The sequence below is a fragment of the Cyprinus carpio genome, chromosome B22 (assembly GCF_018340385.1).
Source record: "Cyprinus carpio isolate SPL01 chromosome B22, ASM1834038v1, whole genome shotgun sequence".
Classification (NCBI taxonomy): domain Eukaryota; kingdom Metazoa; phylum Chordata; class Actinopteri; order Cypriniformes; family Cyprinidae; genus Cyprinus; species Cyprinus carpio.
The window spans coordinates 21601853-21618864 of record NC_056618.1 but is presented as its reverse complement, the minus strand read 5'-3'; the positions used below and the strand labels follow the sequence as shown (position 1 = coordinate 21618864).

The 17012-nt window shown below is 37.7% G+C and overlaps 1 protein-coding gene across 5 annotated transcripts in view; it reads left to right on the top strand.

The window, feature by feature from the left end:
* Positions 1 to 17012, top strand: part of LOC122141800 (protein phosphatase 1 regulatory subunit 29-like) — a 125537-nt gene that overhangs the window by 46583 nt on the left and 61942 nt on the right. Inside the window, exon 2 of one of the 5 annotated variants that reach the window (XR_006158112.1) lies at positions 15038 to 15107. The exons of the other annotated variants lie outside the window; for them this stretch is intronic. The gene's annotated coding sequence lies outside the window, so the exon portion shown is untranslated. Of the gene's footprint in view, positions 1 to 15037; positions 15108 to 17012 lie in introns of those variants that run through there. 5 annotated transcript variants of the gene reach the window in all.

The following is a 17012-nucleotide window of genomic DNA, read 5'->3' as shown; positions in this document are numbered from 1 at the left end:
TTTTGTTTAACTATCCCTGTAAAATAAATAACTATGCTTTTGAGCATAGCAACTCTGGAATGGTTTTCCTCCTCCCAAGCGAAGTAGCTATAAAAGAGCAGAAAAATACAGATGGAAAAGAAGAGAAATAGAAAAGAGATGAAAAGAAAGGAAAAGTGCTCCTAATCACAGCTACACTTTAAATCAGTGGTTCAGAAAAATCAGGGGGAAAGTGTCTCTCGTCTGATCTGTCATTCCCTTAGTTGCTGGTATCTAATAGATTTTGAGTGTTTTCGTATTGATCTACAACAGCCAATGTTCTGTATCAGGATAATTGGACTTGAATATTTTAAACTGAACATGGTTCCATGTTAAAAACAGCTTGGTATTAAGTGTAAATGCTGCTTTTTGAGAGTATGTGAGAAAAGGCGAGAAAAGAGAAGTGAAATATGTGACATGAGGTAATTCAGCGCTAATAATGATTGACGTGGAGGTGCAGAAAGGTGCAGATTGGAGATGAGATCGCTCTCAGTGTTAAGAGCTCTGGGTATGTGTTTTTAAAGCACTGATAAAACAACTCTTTTCAACTGATAGGAGAGACACCTCCATAACATATCTGACAAGCTTGGCAAGATCCAGAGATGTTAACAGCAATGTGGGACACAAAGGTGAGAGAGAGAACAGGCAGGAAGGAAAGAGAAAGACAACAAAAACACAATATGTCATGGCAAAAGTCCTACTTTCAAGTTTTGTAGTTGATGAACATGCTGCATGAAGCTATCAGCTATAATTAAAGTCATTATTAAAGACTAGATTGGTTAAATATTTGATGCAGATCGTACATTATGGTGGTTTTTAATCTTATTCTGATTTAGTTTCAGGACCATGGAGAAGTATCATTCTAGAAACTACAAGAACTACAATCAATCATTGTTTTCAGACCTAAGAACTAAATAAACTCTAGAAACTGTTAGATCAAAGATTCTTCTTTCTCTCATTGTGATGCTCTTGTAACTAAAAGACTGAGGGTCCATCTGTTCTTGATTCTAATGATCTAATAATTTCTAGGTGGAAGGTTATGCTATGCCTGATTTTAATGATCTAGTGCAGGGGTGGCAAAGCTGCAGCCCGGCAGAGTTTTGCTTCAACCCTAATCAAACACACCTGAACAAGCTAATCAAGGTCTGAAGGGTTACTAGAAAGCTACAGACAGGTGAGTTTCAATTAGGGTTGGAGCTGGACTCTACAGGGCTGTGTCTCCAGCACCAGAGATTGCCACCCCTGATCTAGATGTCTAGATCATTGATGGGCAACTTTGGTCCTGGAGGACCACTGTCCTGCATATGCCTTGTCCAAATACCCACACTTGCGGTCTTGAGAGCATGTGTGCGTGACAGGAAGTGTGCAAGACTGTCCCAGGTCTTCAAAACGGCAAAGCGCAGTGCCCTAACCCTAACCCTAACCCTAACCCTAAATCCAAACTCCGGAGTGCTATTCGAGGCTTTATGTATACCATCATGTTTTGGAAAAATCGTGAGACTTTTTGCTGAGATCTCACCAGAGGTCACGGAAACCTTTTTGATGCAAGTTAAATATTAATATAATAATTAGATATTACATAGAATTTGGTGTTGCACGTTTTATTGGTGCAAAGATGATTAGTGGTGATATTTATTTTGTCCAATATTTGCAACTGCTTTTTATCACTTAAAGTACCACAAATTAAGTTGTCATGTTATAGGGACTACTGAACAGACATTTAGAAGTCGATTTTAAAATGCAAAGTATTTAAAATCAAAATAAAGCAATGTAAACTCTTGCATTTTTTGCATTTGCATGAAAAGTTCTACACACACTTGTGGTCTTCATCCTCACTTGAACACATGGGCCAAATACAGGAAATACATCATATAAGTAATCAAGTGGCCAAGTGCAAAGACCACAAGTGTGGGTATTTGAACAAGGCAATTGATCACCTGGGTTCAGGTGTGTTTAAGGGCAATGGCCCTCTAGGAGCAGGTTTAGACATCCCTGGTCTTGATTGGTGGTTCTTTTAATTCTAATGGTCTTGTATTTTCCAGAGTGATGGTTTGTTGTAGTTTCAGTACCCTCAGAATCTGGAGAATTAGTCTTGTACATTCTAGTTATTGTGATGTTCCTCATCTGTAAGTAAGGCACTTTGGATAAAACTGCACCTGATTCACTTTTCTAGTGTCTAGACTGATGGTTCTTCTACTTCTGATTGTAATGGCCTAACAGTTTCTAGGTGGAAGGTTCTTTTAGGCCTGATTCTAATGTTCTCATAGTGTCTAGACTGATTGGTTCTTCTGATTCGAAAAGTTTTGCTTCTAGAGAGCTTCTACTCTAGATTCTTATGGGTTAATAGTTTCTGTTAAACCATAAGGACCTTCTAGTGGAAGGCTCTTCCATGCCTAATTCTAACTGTCTTGTAGAGTCTATATAGATTGGTGGTTCTTCTGATTCTAATGTTTTTGTAGTTTCTAGAGCGATGGTTCTCTGTGGTCTAGAAACTACACACAGTATATAGATATACAGCTATTTATAGTTACATACAGTAGGTGCTTTATAGTTGTTGCTTGTTTTTATCTTCTGTAAATTGCTTTGGATAAACACATCTGCTAAATGAAAAAATTTTATCTTAGATTAAAGATTTGTCTGTCCCTGAATCTGATGTTCTTATAGTGTCTAGATTAGTGGTTCTATTCCTGATGGTTGGCTACTGTATGTTGTATTTTCTAGATTGAATGCCCTTTTAAAGGGGTCATATAATGCGATTTCAAGTTTTCCTTTCTCTTTGGAGTGTTACAAGCTGTACGTGAATAGATAAGATCCCAAAAGTTGCAAAGACTAAAGTCTCAAACCCAAAGAGATATTTTTTATAAAAGTAATAAGACTTGTCCACGCCCTCCTAAAACGCCTCGTTTAAACACCACCCCCCCCCCCCCACATCTATGTCATGATGTGGTAAGATTTCATAATGCCGCCCAAATGTTCATGCAAAGACAGAAGGCGTAACTTTTATTTTCATTGTAGTATTGTTTTTGCCGCTGCCACCATGTCATGGAGATGCTGTGTGTTTCATTGCAAAGGTAAAAATACTTTGTATGGCCTTCCAAAAGAGGACACAACTAGAAATCAGTGGTTAAGTTGTATTTTCAACACTTTTCCAGAAAAGTTCAACCCAAATATTCAGATGTGTGTAGCACATTTTATGATGGACTGTTTCCTGATCCTGGAAGAGTAGACTACAATGCCGGCTGTTCTGACTCACAGTCTGTAAGTACGTTTACATATTTAAAGAATTTGCCACTGACAATTCAAACGCAAGTTTTGAGCAGTGCAGAGTAGCGCTTGTTGTTTGTCGTTTCTCCGATCACAAATGCAGACAAGTTTTTATGTTTACGCACCGTGATATGCATCGCAACACGTTAAAAGACAGTATAAGTCATTATAATCCTTAATTATGTCCCCACTGGATGCAACAATGTCTTGTTTGTAATGGGTAATTGTTTTGTAATGGGTTTTATTGGTTTTGTCTCGTCACACCGCATGAACACATTTCATTACACCAAATACACAAAATAATGTTATTTTTAGCAACATCATATGACCCCTTTAATACAATTGTAATTTTGTTAATGGCTACGGAAATTACCTGTGGTTTTATTGTAGTAAAAGTGTGGTTTAATACAAATATCATAGTTAAACTATGGTTAGTGTAGCAAACCCATGGTTAATTTGTAGTTACCATGATTAAACTATAGTTACCATGATTTTTTTGGTTTAATTTGTGGTAAAAGCATGGTTAATTTTCATAAGGGTAATGTATACATTGATAGTTCTACATTTGATTGTTACCATCTTGTATTTTCCTGGAAGCAGTTCTGCACCTGATTATGATGGTCCTTGTAGTTTCTACAAAGGCTTGAACAAAACATTCACTTAAACACTTGTGCCACTTGTGGTGCTGCATTTAGAATAAAATTTAGAAGTCAGCTCGTTATGATTCAGTATATTTCCTGTTTTGTTTTGTGTGTTCTTGTGGTTACATTTGTTTTACTCCTGTATCATGATGGTGTTACAATTTCGAGAGTCATATTTTGTTAAGCCACCTGAATGTTTTTTCAACTAAATGTTCCTGTTATCATTATGCTGTTCATATAAAAGGAAGCAGACAGAGGGATTGAGCATATAAAGACTGTAAGAGCCCAAGAGGGAGAATGTGGGGTGGGAAAGGGGAGGGATAAATTAAATCAAGGCAGTGGTAATGCTCTTAAGTACTGAGATAGTGGCATCTAACTTCTGCCCACTTGGACCGCACACTGAGGGGACCCCGCTGGGCGTATTAGTTTAGGACTGGAGAATGTATAAAAGGATTAAACTGGGATTAAGCTATACATCTCCAATGCAAGAAGTTGCTTGGGAGGGAGAACAAGAACCAAGAAGATACCTGGTAAATATGATATGCATACAAGTATTATGTGGAGAGTGTGCATGGGGATTTTAGAAGTGTTTCAGCTTCTATACCTTAGGCACAGCACTTGTATTTATGCATTTTGTGCAAGTGTTTATCCAAAGTAGCTTTATGCATTACAATACATTTTTATCAGTTCATATGTTCCCTGGGAATCAAACCTATTATCTGGGTGCACTCAATAGTAACACACACTTAACCCTAGGTTGTTCCAGTGTTACAGTCTCTGTAGTATATGTACTGTAAATGTACCATCATTTGAGCTAAATCTGATGCAATTTCTGTCGATTTTATTGCTGATTTAAAATATCTTATTGACACTTGATAAGGGGATTACGTTCTTTTCCAATTCAAGTAGATAAGAGCTGTAGATGCTTATTGCATTCACAGAAAATTGGTTTCAGGAGGTGTTTCCAATTTGTGTGCTAAGTATTTGACTTGCCTTAAAGGGACTTTGGATAAAGGCATCAGCTAAATGCTAGTTTCGTAATTAATTATACATTAGAATGGGCTGTAGAGAAGCAGGAGGTCTTTGTAGCTAACCAGCGAGGAATGCACAAACTAGCGGGTGCAGCGATATCAGCCAGTACATACACAAATATTCATGCACACAGGCAGAGTAGTTCTGCCTTACAGAGTGAGACACCGCCTGTCACAACACAATAAATCGAGCAGAGGAAGGCCACAACACAAGCCATGAGAGAGCGAGAGAAAGGGCAGCAGAGGTCATGTCTCAGGAAAAAACGGTACAAAAAGCATTGCTCATGGAGGAATTGATTTCACATTTTTGAATGACTGCCAAGCAGAAAACAAAGAATACAGCTTTTTCCTCAGGTCCCTGTTGGAACGGGAAGCATAGAGACTATGACATAAACACACATACAGATACTGAAGCCTTAAACTTGTATCATGTATTTGATTTATTTTAGGGAAATGAGTCATAAGCGGTACTTGCTAAGGCAAGCACCACTATAACTATTACTCATAGTGTATTTAACTAACTGCACGTAATTGGCACGTAACTCATCCCACACAATTTGTGCTATGAGCATGAATAGTGCCTCAAAATATGTGGAAAATTATCAATCAAATGAAAATTAGCCTATATTGTGATTTTGGGTGTTAAGGTACCATTTAGACTTACAATGGCTTTTTTGAACACCCTAGGATCTGCATATCAAATGCTGTAATATCACAAACAATGTGCAACCATCCCCAGAACACATTACCAGTCACTGCATAACGACATGCTGAATATAATAGTAATTGCTTTTGCAATGCAAAAGCAACATCCAGTTTTCTAGTCAAATTATATATATATATATATATATATATATATATATATATATATATATATATATATATATATATATATATAGACTAGAAAACTGCTTATCCCAGAGTTTCAGAAGTATAGGTAAATTTGCTATAAATTTTGCTATAAACCCTGTAGTCTGTTACACTTTCAATCTTTTCTCCATAAGAACTGCTAATGGGTATGATCTATCTGATTTATTTTTTTTTTTTTTTTTTTTTTTGTTCCATTCATACTCACTAAACAAAAAAAAGAAAAAAGAAAAAACCTGCCTCTTTTCTCCATCTCAGATTTCAGCTCATAATGCTCCAATTATCTCTAAGAGCCCATTTATGCAGCACATGGTTACCACAAGAGGAGTTTTCTTCTAATAAATGTCTATAAATGTGCACCTGTCAGAATTATACCAAATTCTATTGATAAATAGGATTTAAATGTAATTTAAAACAGCTCACTGCCTGCACTGCAGGTGCAGTATTCCATTCGCTAAAGAAATCTAACATTTCAGCTGTAATAGATGGAATTAGTATGATGTCACTCAGATGGAGACTGTAGTTAGCATGTTGTATTGATTTATACAGAAGAAATGGTCTGCATTATATAGTATTTCTAAATGTTAATAACACTGATACATATAGTTATTGTTTGACTGTTGAATGAAAGAAATATGGTTTTAAAAACATGTTTTAGAGTATTAGATCACTTTCTTTTGATTTTCAGCAATATTTTATTGGAGCACTAATGTAAAACCGCTTCTTTTTTTTTTTTTTTTGTTGTGGTTGATTATTTTGTGTGTGTCTTTTGTGTGTTTTTGTGAGGTGTATTTTTATATGTGATGTTGTGATATGTGTTTTGTGTTACTGAAAATTATATTAAAAGTGGACTGAGAAACTGAGAGTGGAAAAGTTGCCAAGAGTGAACTATAAACAGCACTAAAAAAAGAGTATCGAGGGAAGCAAGGAGGCATGTGAGGTGAAGAAACCAGGGAGATGGAAGACCAGTGGAGCCATTAGGGTCACGATTTCTGCCTCTCTATTTGTCTTTTTCAATTTTTCTAACTTTTAGTCTCTATAACAGTTTTTTGTCTGTTTGCATGGAGTTTTCTCAGTTAAGATGTAAACGGGGGAATCAGTCACATATTTTGAGTGTGCTAATTAGCGATTGAAGAAACTTGAAGTGATAATTTTGAGAGTCGTATGTGTGATGGCAGTGAAATAAACTGAATGGTGTGAAGGGAATTTAGAATATGACAGTGGCTTCAGGCAAAATGGTTTGAGGAATTACGGAATTACTATCGAGACTGGAAGGTTTTTTTTTTTTTTTTTTAAGTCCAGATGGTGCACAGACTTATGATTGTGAGTGTAAAGCCAGGTGAGTTTATTGCAGGGTCCACTTGAGAAACCCAATCCGATCCCCCAATTTTCCATTTCCATAATAAATACTGAAGGGAAAGGGGAATGTAAAGCTGCCTTTTCATGACTGTTTATTAATTGTGCTGTTTTTGCGAGATTATCTCTTCTTGACCTTATCTTATTATCTGAGAAAGGTACTCATGTATTATGAATGACATGACTATTTGGGGCTCTTAAATATGCAGAATTGCTTATTAGATATGCAGTGATTACAGAGGACAACCAGGGGACTTTCTTGATCTATTAGAGTAAGAAAGTGTTTCAAAGGGAAATAAGCAAAGTTTTGAAAAAATACACAACAAAAGGAAAACCAAGGAAGAATTAGTAAGGAAGTAGGAAGAAAGGATCGGCAAAGGAAAGCAAAGAAAGGGTGCCAGGGAAACAGGAAGAGAAGGAAAGTATGGACCTGAAGATAGAAAAAACACAGGGAGGAAGGAAATGAAGGAAGTCACAGAAAGAAACGGGAGAGAAACGGGAAGAAGAAGTGTAGATAGTTATTAAGGAAGGACAAAATGAAAACAAAGGAAATGGGAAAAAGAAGGAACAACAAGGAAGTCAAGAGCCAGACAGAATAAGAGCCAGATCTAGATATATATTCATATGGGTGCCTATCAAGTCTGGCCAATGTTAGCGAACAAGCCAGTTAAATATTTATCTGTTTACCATAGTCAAAACAGATGAGCTCAGAATGCTTAAACAGATTGGCTGCCAGTCCGAGCCAACATGAGCACACTGAAGCACACATAAACGCAAACTGTCTAGTGTCTGGAAATTTCTATAACTATCAGATGAGGTTCTTTTAGAAGCTGCTGGCTTGAACAGTTCGGATCCGTTTCCTATTGTGGTATTTCACTTTGTTGCTACAGGGCTGTTTTAATTCCTCTAATGACTCTGGCGATAGATGGAATGACACACAATGTACAAAGCGCACCTAGAACTTTCAGAAAGCATCTTTGTTGCTGTAAATATTGTCCATGTTGGCATGCTTAGCTGTGTTTGTGCTTAGGTGTGTGTGTGTGTGTGGACTGCTATAACATGTGCCAGATAAATTCCTGAAAGATTAATAAGGCCTATCACAGAGATAACAGGACAGAGAATCGACCACTAGCAGAGAGAGTGCTGAGAAGATACTTGCGTTATTGTGTGTGTGTGGGTATTTGGGACTTGATTTTTCCTTTACGTCTCCATGGTGACTTGCCCTATTCTGGTTGGTTTTCATCTACGTAGTGAATCTTGGCATCTTGCTCTTTCAACTGCTTTTGATTGTGCCAGAATTGCAAAACAGGATTCATGGAAGAGTTTGCTATCAACTTGATGATGATATCATTGCAACTGGACATAGAAAACAAAACGAAACAAACAAACAAACAAAAAAAAAACATTATTTTTGTATGTATGAGCTTTTGGCTGATTACCCCCTTATGTTGGGGTTTGTCCGTATTCCAGAAGCTTGGGCAACTCAAATTATTTATACATTGGGAGTTTGTTAAAGAGCAATGAGAGTTATGGATAATGGTATCTCCTGAGATGCTAGATGACAATAATAACTTACCAAGTTTGATCATTTGACCTTTGACCCCTAATAATAAGGGTCCTCTACTGTATTTGGACTCGGTGGAAGTTAATTAACTGGTCTCATAAGGCCATTGCATTGTGTATGGAAAGTTATCTGTCAGTAGCCATCAACTATGCACTTTCCCGCAGAGTACTAATTTCACCCATTAAATAATATATTCATATGTAATGATGAAGTAATGGCAAACCTCATTATCAGCCTTCAAAATTGGACCAATTTTTTAATAAATGAACCAGAACAATGCCTTCAATCAGAATTACTAATTTAGTATTGACTGCAGATTATACACTGTACTTTCTATGCAATGTGCAAGGTATACAATCTATATACTCCAGAAATAGTAATATCAGCATATTAACATGCTGCTCTGAACATAGCCAAAATCATCTTTTCCTGACGGACTGGAGGGTCAAGACCTCTTCACATTTTGCCGTCTCCTTTGGAAACACCAATTATCTCCCTTCTTTCTTCCACCCTCCCCTCATCTTCAGGAAGATAACTGTAATAAGCCTAACAATTAGTGTGCTGGGAATATATAATAGTGTTTATGAATATAACCCTGCTGACTGGCAGAGCACATCAACAGAGAGATTAGCCTGTCAGCGATAGGCCTTTCCTTGTGTAAATATCCTCCCTTGGACTATCGAGACGAGAACAGCATGGTCTGCTGAGCAGCTAATTTCCCCACGTTAACGATCACTTAAGTTGTTTATTGTCAACTTATAACCTTCTGGGTTATAAAACGTCATTTTATACTCCCACATTTTGTTTAAGGACAGTTTAATCCCAAGGGCTTTTACTCAAAGGCTGTGAACTGAAAAGAAGCTTCCCTTGTTAGTTGGATGTTGGGGTTGTGGGTTGCTAACAAATTAGATTTTGTTGTTCGGTTTCCCACCACTGACTTACTGGCACCCTCATTGAAATGGTGCAGAAAATGTGTGTATTGTACCAGAAAGTTGTCTTAAAGCAGCAAATAGGCAAATACACTCCATGCAAGCTAAATGATCCAATTTGACAGTTGTGTTTACAGAACAGGCCAGTTTTACATTCTGCAAAGCCTCCAAACTCTGCCGTAATTAGCCTGGTGACCTTGATGGGAACTGTAGAACTGAGCTACACTGGTGGATGGAGACTCAACAGGAATTGTTAAACAACTACAGTGCATATCTGAGGGGCCTTTAACAAAACTAATTTTTGAAAATGCATTAGTTCTGCAAAATTAAGTGTAATTTATGTCTCCCTTCTAGATAAAATAAATTAAAAAAATCAGCAAACGCTATTTTGGATGTTGTCGGCACTAATAATTAAAGCGTTGACATAAACCTGTGCTCACGGCGACCCAAGTTCGATTCCCATCTCGAGGTCCTTTGATGATCGCTCTCTACCAAATACTTTTCTGTCATCTCTCTACTGTCCTATCTCAATAAAAAATAAAAAAAACCCATAAAAATAACTTAAAAGGTTAGTGAAAGTTTGTTTGACAACTTTTGACAGGACTAGCTAAACCAGCACTAACCAGCAATAGAAAGTCATGTCAGTCTGCACTGATCTTTTCAGCAGGGTTGTAACTTGCCAAAAATGATCAGAGGGACTTTCTTTTCTTTGTGTTGTACCTGAGTGTGATTTTATTTTGCAGACTCTGCCAGAGAGAGCCTCAGTTCTTCATGAAGCGACTTGTGCCAGGAAATCTTTTGTGTGGAGAACATCATCGAAAGGCTTGAGGATTTTTGACAGTGTACAGAGTATTGCTTCAGACTCCTTTCTGCTGTCTGTCTCATTATTCGTAAACACACACGAACAGTCCCACAGCAGATCTAATGGTGGGTGTTGTTCTAATGTAGTAGGGAACACATACTCACCATTCTGTTGGGTGAGCTCAGATAGACACAAAGACAGCTCTTGCTCTCTCTTGCTTTTCCTTGCAAATAAACCGTCCACTGACAGGAAGCTGATCTGCAGGGACTGGGAGAGCCACCCAAGAGAACAGAAGCCAAGGCAAGCATCATGCTTACCAATGCTCATATAAGGCTAGTGTTTGTACAGACCTTAACCCTAAGTATTAAACTTTGGTGAGTAACTCATTCATGTTGGTAGCACAAACGATAGAGAATAATACCTCAAATTGTGTGGCTGTTTGAGGAGAGTTGTATTGGTACTTTTCCTAGAGATCAGACTTGTATTTTTTGTTTTCTAGATGATGGAATGGGTGAATAATTCCCTTAGATCATGAGTGTTCAATTCTGCTCCTGGAGGACCAACGTCCTGCAGAGTTTAGCTCCAACTTACCTCCCTAGAAGTTTCTAAATCGAAGACCTTGATTAACTGGTTCAGGTAAGTTTAATTAGGCTTTGAACAGAACTCTGCAGGACAGTGGCCCTCCTGGAGGAGGATTAGATACCCCTGCCCTCAATGCTCTGGAACCTGCCCCCAACACTGTGGCATCATGCTTATGAGTTTTGCATAGGCAATCCAGACTCACTTTGTCTTCAAAATGTACAGATCTCATTGGCTCTCTTGTTACGTAGATACTCTAGGTGGAACTGGAAGCCTTAAAATCACACAGTCCTACAGATAAGCAGGCCCATGTTCAACTACTTGGTCCCTGTTCCTTTAGCAGAGTTGTACACTTGTTCTTAGTACAGTCGAAGATGGTCCTTATTCCTTCTCCCAACATCACTCTCAGACATGAGCTCATTTCCCGGCAAGAGCCTTCAGGATTATTCCAACTGATGCATACACTTTTGTTATTTATAAGACCTGCTGATTTCAGTTTCTGGGGAACCATCTGGGTCTTATAAAAGCAGACAGAAAAGGTTGTTCCTTAGGACAGACAGTTGTGAATCTTATTGTAACTTCACTGGAAATACTCTGTCTTATTTATAGGTTCTGGCATTGAAGTGATATCTAAACCTTTAGAATTATGTGGACTTTTCGTCAGAGATCCAGACTATATTGAGGCTTTTGAGTTGTTGTGAGTTGAGCTGTCAAAAGGCCACATGTAGTAGTATAGCGATTCTGTCTAATGGAATGAAATCTTTATTCCTCACCACACAAACAAGGCCAGAAGAAATCTTTTTCAGAAACTAGCAGTGTGCGATGCTGCCATTGAAGGCCACCCACTAGCAGGTCCTTCTGATGCAATGTGGTGTTTATTTCGGAATCTCAAGGATGATTTTTCATTTGCCAACCCAGATCTCTTCCAACTAGGCTAGAACATACAAATTCCACCATTTTGGTTTTTAAAAGAGCTTTAATTGCCTAAACACTTTGGGGAGATCTAAACCCTTCCATTCTTAAATTCCTCTTGAATAATATGAATGATATGTGAGAAATCCTGTGGCCATGCGCATGAAATTTGCATTGAATTTTATCTAAAACATTCAAACTGATTTTTTATTTTATTTTATTTTTTTATTTAGAGCTAGAAAGCTTTATGTAAGAGTAATATGCTGTTTTGAATTTAACTGAAACACTTGACCCAGTTAATCCACCAATTCCTCATTTTCCTCGCTATGATGCCTTTTAGGCAAACAGAGAGTTTCATGTGTGTGATAAAGGTCAAGGCAAAAGATTCTTTCTGTATAGGCGAAGTGCAGGATGAACTGCAGTATGGATGCATAATGGGACTAAGTACCCCACAATTTTGTTGTTCATAAATCTCCAGGATGCACTCTGTCTCTTTCTCTTTTTTTATCGGTCTCATTTCATCATATTCTCTTATTAGCTGCAGCTCTTTAGTTGGAAACTTATTGCTTTTGTACTGCTTGTGGCTGATACTAATCAACCTGAGCCTAATACAGGGATATGACATTTGGTGGGAGCTGTTAATAAAGATAGAGAGAGAATGAATGCATAATCCTCACTTATTCAACGTGTGTGTGTGTGTGTGTGTGTGTGTGTGTGTGTGTGTGTGTGTGTGTGTGTCAAATATGTTGATGATATGTGTGTGTGTGTTTTCTCTCAAATATGGGAAATTAGATTTTACAGGTTGTAACCCTTAATCTTTAACATTTTTAAAACTGAAGTCTGTAATTTTCTTAGTTACAATACTCATGTCAGTTTAATATGAAAATACAGCTGTAAAGGTTGTTTCTCTCAAAGTGTAAACACTGTGAATTTGAGGTTACAGTGCTATCAAAACATTGTATTTGATTGAGCATCCCAATCAGCCTGACTTATCAATATTGGTTCAACCAATGGAATGAGTTTGTGGGTGGGTGGGTGGGGGTGGGGCTCTGTTGTGTGAATAGTAGATTCCTGTTGGTAGCTCAAAAGTTAAAACTTTACTTTTAAAGGCATAGCTCACTCAAAATAAAGTCATTCTTTTTATATTATATATATATATATATATATATATATATAATTTATATATATTATATATATATAATATATTGTTCCACAGAATAAACTTCATACAGGTTTTGAGTGACATGAGTGTGAACAAATTGTGACAGTTTTCATTTCTGGGTGAACTATCCCTTTAAGATAATAAAGTAATCTTTTGTCTGACATATATAATGATTAAAAAATAACCCTTAATCAGTACAAAGCTTACATTGTCTGAATCATTTGTGTCATTCTAAATGTTCCGAATGGGGAAACTAAGATCAGTGTTAGCCTGTGAAATGCTAACATAAGCTGACAGAGTTTTTGAATATTCTTTATTGGGCTGTTCGATTTAATGACCATCAGATTACAGATCAGCTAGCCTTGTTCCATTTAGATAAGGATTGATTACATTCTTAGCAATCATTGTGTAGGGGAGTTTTGCAGATGCCGTTATTACTCCTCACTATTTATTTTCTTAAGATAGCTAATGAAAGTAACCAACCAGATTAAGGTCTTAAATTCATTGAGGCGAGACCCATCTCATGGCGGAGGAACCCCATTAAATCAAGGTTATCAGAAAAGAGAGCAACATCAACTCGAACAAACAGCCATGCAAATCCGTATGCAAATGTGTAATGTGACAAAATGGAAAACAATGGATTGCACTTTGCTTTATGCAAATAAGAGAGCCGCACAGCATTGTGGGTGATGAGTAATAGAGATAATGATCTGAAAAGGATGATTTCTTGGGGTGCGGGAGTGCAAATGAACTTGGTGTTTTTTTTTTTCAAACTTGTGATAAAACCCGTTATGGGAAATCATTTGAGAAGCAAAGCACTTGTGGCAGGAAAGAAAGAGGTCAAGTCGATGAAAGTGAAGAGAGGTGGAGGGTAGAAATATGCGTGTCTGTTACTGCACAGCTTTTGCTATCCAGTTTAGATTGAAATTCAAGGATAGTAAAACCTCCTAGTGGGGATTTGTCTTAGAAGATTCATGAACAGACTAAATAATAACTGTTTTCCAAAACCTAGTTGGTTGCCCATCTAGAAAGAGTCATAAAAGAAGGCTGTTTCAAAAGATAGGCAGGAAAAATATTCTACCTTCTAAGCTACCTTCCTTTGGCCAAATTCTAGAGCAGCACAAGGCAATCCCATAATACCTTTAGGCAAGCTCTGTGAGGAGATGAAAAACATCCAAGATAGTGAGAAAGTCGAGAGGAATGTATTTCTAAAAGATTCAAAGTAAACCACTATTTTAGCGTTTGCTTTGTATTTGAGTTTAGTGTTGTTAGCTTAGCGACATGCTAACAACATAGCTGCTTATGAAGAGTTTCAGATCAGTGATTTACAGTATGATATTCCATGTCAATAATATGTTGCCTTTGAAGGATTTGTAACAAGGCTAATAATATAAAATTTAAACAACCCAGTAAGCATACTGGAGTTAGTTTACTAATTGTAATTAGCTTACATTAAAAAACATTAGAATGAAGTCCCCTTAAGGATATGCAGCAAAAGGTTGTGACTGTGTGTGCATTTTACATTATTTTCCATGTGTGGTCCTCCAACATAAATGTCCGAAGCAGCTGCCATGGCACTTTATCAGCCGTTAATTGACAGCTTCTTGGCTTGCAATAATAGCTGAGTAGCGGCTCGTTGCTCACTTTAAGCTTGTAGTAATTCTTCATCCAGGCCCTTCCAGCCGCCAGAAAACCACACAGTCATTAGGCCCTCCAAAGCTGCTATATTCCCCCCGTTCGCCCCATGATCCCAACATGCAGTGTTTTCAGATCAGTTGTACTTCCTTTAGCATGTAGATAGGACTCATTCCGGAGACCATTTTTTTAACGTTAGTTCCAAGTTGTGACTATACTGAGAAGTTTGCTGTCAGTTTGTCACACTGGACTGATTTTTCCCTTATTTTTGTTTTAGTTTAGACAGAATCACTGCATCTCAAGGTTCTCCACTGAGCAGATGCCTGCAAGCTCCACCAACTTATCAGGCAAGTCATCATTTCATCTCAGTAGCTCACTGAATGTTCCACATTAATGCATCACCATGAGCAGAAAAACTGTTTGTGGGACTTTTTGTTTAAACTGTTTGTGGGTCTTATCCATTCTACTCCAGTTCTCAGCGCCTTTATGATTATGAATGATTGTGTATTTTTTTTTTTTTGTCTCTGTATATGTTAATTCTCACTTCCACGTTCAAGGTTTGGGTGCGAACTGGAGACAGCAGGCGAGTGGCGCACTCTCAAATTCATATCATGACTGACATATGGCACCATAAAAGTGAGAATGGTATTTTAGCTTTGCCAAATGTGCGATGTATAAGACGCAGGTTGTGGGTGTGCAAATCCTGTCAGAGCAGAAAATACACTAAACTTGATTCCAGATACCATAGAGGTCCATTACCTGAAAAGCTGCTTCTTAATCCTACAGAAATTATATTGCATAAGCATTGCCAAGGATGCTGTTTCTCTTTTTTTTTCCCCAAACCTTAACTCTTTCACTCTTTTAGCTAGGTGTTTATTTCAACAGAGCAACCAAAAATCATCTGCCACTGCAGTAAGGAAGTCTGCATGTTGACCTTTTATTGATTTTTCCACACCAGTTCATAGTCAGTGCTTCCTATGAACACACAATATGCCATCGTAGCTAAGCTAAAAACATGTACAAGTTAATAAAAGACCTAAGTTTGAATGTTGTACTTTTTTTTATTTTAAATAAAGTTTTTATGTATATCCAGATAACGCTTAGACACTCTATCCCACATGCAATCCACTTGCTGCAGATATCTAAGGAGGCACACACCGGTTTGAATGGGCATGACACTTGACAATGCATGTCTCTTGGGTGAAGAACAGATAATCAAGTACGTCTAGTGGAACAGAGTAAAAACAGGAATAGAGAGACATCTTGACATCCGTAGCTGCTGCAGGCTACATGATACCCGGCACGTACAGTAAACATCTCAAAGTCATCATGATGAAGGTCATATGACAGTTGTTTTATGATGATGAATGTACTGAAAAACTTAAATGCATCTACAAAGATGTTCCATGTCATCTCTTCAATCAAATCTCCTTGAATCAAACGTCCTAAGAAGTGAGAAGTCAAACATTTGAGCTTTAATCTGGGATACACAAATCATTTTTAGGTAAACAAAGCTTTAAATCATACCTATCTGCTTGTAATTCATCGGCAAGGTGAAACAGCAGGACATGACCCATATTCAAAGACTGTATTTGCCCCTGAAGTTTCGATGAAGTGACGGTATAGCACTCCTGCTCATGTCCTCTGATGGAACATAAATGGGGGTGATTTTTTTTTTTCTAATGATTGATGTTCAATCACAGCATGTTTGTTTAGAGTGATACTGTCTACTTCCCTGTGGCTACAGCCCGTTGAACACTTCATTGTGAGTCATCGTCAACTCCACCGCCTGCTCTTATTACCGTAATACTGTAATTAGGCTCATATACAATCTCATTGGCATTGAGAAAATTCACTTACATTGCTAACGTCAAGATTTGATGGGTAGTGGGCGTTTTTGACGCACTAGCTGTCGTTAAAGTAATCCTTGGTCTTCCGTAAGTTTGCAAGAATGGGTCGGACGTGGAGGCAGGTGTGTAGGAGACATAAAAGACATGGTAAAGCTTAGATAGGAAGGTTGTTCGCCTTCAAGCATTGATGCAGGAACGATCTGAAAATATAACACCTATGAACTTTGCTTAGCATAAATGAAAACTTTTCCAAGTAGCCTTTAGCTATAGTAGGGCTTTTATAATCAGGCATTTGTACAATGCACGGCCGATGCTACTAGATTTATCTAGATACTTCCTTCTGTTCTAGCTATGTAAGATCTCTTTGGCCTTGGATGCTTATATCTTCCACATGAGAAAAAA